The sequence below is a fragment of the Triticum aestivum genome, chromosome 7B (assembly GCF_018294505.1).
Source record: "Triticum aestivum cultivar Chinese Spring chromosome 7B, IWGSC CS RefSeq v2.1, whole genome shotgun sequence".
NCBI lineage: Eukaryota > Viridiplantae > Streptophyta > Magnoliopsida > Poales > Poaceae > Triticum > Triticum aestivum.
Window position 1 is genome coordinate 743,769,268 of NC_057813.1, and position 3,072 is coordinate 743,772,339.

Genomic DNA, 3,072 nt, shown 5'->3' on the forward strand with positions numbered 1-3,072 from the left:
ATGGAAGAGATTAGAATAGAAAAGGTCTAGTGAGAAAACACTACCCATATGCACATGAGGCAAACACAATCATTTCACTCAATCAATCAAGCAAGGGCATACAACGGTCTAGGACTATCGCAAAAGTGCTTAGCTACTACTGGTTACATGGGGGAATACTACTTAATATATGGTGGTCATCTAAAAATTTTGATCGGTGGAAGACTCCATGATGTCTGCTCTAGCTTCATCTTCGTAGTCATCATCACTTTAATCGGAATCGGTGTCATCGATGATGATGTAGTTATCCGGGCAAGTGGGATCTTCTTCCTCTTCTTCTGGTGCGGATCCTCCCATGAATACTCCGATCTTCTTGACTAGATCGTCGTTCTTCTCGAGTAGTATCTTGATTTCCTCCTCATATCCATCGCATGTAAACTTGAGTTCTTCCTCCAGCTCGATAATCTTGGTCTTCGCCTTCTTCAAATCCATCATGTCTGCGCACATCTGATTCTCCTGACGTCGAATGTGCTGGTTTAGCTCCTAAATGTAAGCTGCAATGGATCTATCCTTCTTGGTGCTGATTACTTCCCATTGCTCGTCTCGGCGCCCACATATTTGGTAGATGGTGTCTTTAAGCTCCCTGTTGTAGACTTCTCCAATGCGTCCTATGGTAATGTGAGCTGCCATACTCTTGCCAAGCTTCCAAGTGGGTGCTTCGAAAGAAAACTCTATGGGCTTAGAAGTTGGCGAGAACGTCCTTCCTGGTACTTGCACTTAAATCATCCAGCGCTCCTCTTCTGGTAGAGTGGCGTTGTACGTCCCGGTGAAGCTTGGTATTCCAATGTTCAAGTACCTAGTGACTTCCTTCAAGTGGCGTCCAAAAGGTGTGTCTTCATCCGGTTGTGCAAACTTGTTCTTCATCTCCATCATCCTAAAGAGTGGAAAAATGGAGAGGAGTCAGAAATGAGTAGAGAAGAGTGTCCCATGGTTTATCTTAGTGGTCGTGTCCTACACTCAGCGTGTGCTCTAATACCATCTTGTAGCGACCCGACCTAAGATGGTCACGTCTCTGTGCTTCAGTGTCATCCCTGGATCGGTAATGCTGACACACACAGTACTCGAAGGATCTATAACAGAGTAGCAATCACACACTTATTACATCGAATGTCTCAAAAGAGAACTTATTACAATAATATGGCTTAAGGCCATCTAATGCGATAACAACGGAAGGCTTGGAACATAAAGTGAGTCCATCAACTCCAACGACATAGCTGAGCTACATGGCAACGACCTAACGATCCTTACTCCTCGTCTGAAAAGTCTGCAACATAATACGTTGCAGCTCGAAAACGGGTCAGCACATGGAATATGCTAGCAATATAACACAGTAGAGCAAGAATAATACTATCACTACATGCAATATTTGGCTGGTGGAAAGCTCTATGGTTATAGTTTTTGCGAAAAGCCAATTTTTTCCTACAACAAAGGAATAGATTTTACTTTAACTATCATGGTGGTTGAAACATCATTGAGAAGGTATAACCCCAACTCAATCCCAAATTAAAGTAGTTAACATCCCAGCAATATTAATTTAGAGTGATGAGATACATGTGAATACTCAAGTACTAGATACTCAGAATTGTCCATAACCGGGGACACGGCTAACCATGATTAGATTGTACACTCTGCAGAGGTTTGCGCACTTTTCCCCACAAGACTCGATCGCCTCCGTTGATTTCTCGCACTACATGGTGTATGAGAAACGGATGACCGAGACATAGTCTTTCAGAAACATTAACTCTCTACTCCGGGTAGACCATACCAAACCTACAAAACCCACTACCTGCTGATCTACCTCTTCAAGAGCTTCACGTAACTTACTCAACTATACTAGAGCCCATAATAGCTTGTGGCTGCACACAGAAGTTTCTAGCATGAATAATCTCAGTTCCCTTTGAGCCTGGGTGGTGGTCCATAGGAAGATCACACGGGTACCCCGGGATTTCCAAAAAAACAGGCAACACTGGGTTCCCTAGGTGCATCAATCCACCCAGATGTGTATTTAAGTTGCCACCTTAAGTTGAACCATTAATTAACACTCTCACATCTGTCATGGAATACACTCAAACCCAATCCACGTCTACGAGCATAGCATAGCAATAATAAGCAAGCGTAGAAGTAACTCCCAAGGGTTTGATAGTAACAGGGCAATAGGTTCTACCTCAACTACTACTTCCCAACCCACAAGTTAATGACATCCTAATCATGCAATGTTTGAGGATTGGAACTAATGCATAAAAACTGGGTATGAAAATATTATGATCAAAGTGTTACTTGCCTTGCTGACGATCCGTGAATCCTAGAGACTCGTAGTAACACGCTTCGCACTCCGGGAATTCTATCCCAAGCAAACAATAACATACATAAGCAAAAAGCAAATATGCACAAGAAAAACTCAACTCAAAGAGGTTGACCGGAGAGTTCAACTTAAGAACTCCGGTTCGCAAAAGAAATCAAACCAAATCGAGCAACGAAACTCAAACGGCGAAAGGAATAAGATCCGTTTACTAATCTAAACTAGGGTCAAAATTTACAGAGACAAAAGCTGGTTTGAGTTGGTTATTCGGAAAGAGGGTTTCGAGATGAAACTCCAGGCGCTTGAATCGCCTGATTCCGATAAACGAGCAAAAGGTTATACTAGATCGAAAATAGGATCAGAAATCGCGATCAGGAAAATCACGGAATAAATCCGATAAAAAGAAAAACGACGAACAGTTTAACGAACGAACGTTAGTTAACTGAAACTAAACAAAGAACGCATTCGTTGGAACGAATGAACGAGCGAACGCTCGCCAAATAAATAAACCGGAGAATAAAACCAATCTATATAAAAAAACGGAACTATGTTTTTCAAAAAAAAAATGCGAAGTGGTATTTTCCTTTTTTTTAAAACCCGACGACTCGGGCGGTACCTCCGGCGAGGTCCTCCGGCGCGGCGGGGCGGCTCCTGCGGGGCTAGCGGGGTGGGGCGGGTCTCCGGCGAGGGGCGGGGTGGCGCGGGAGGCGGCGGCGGCGGCTAAAGGCGGCGGC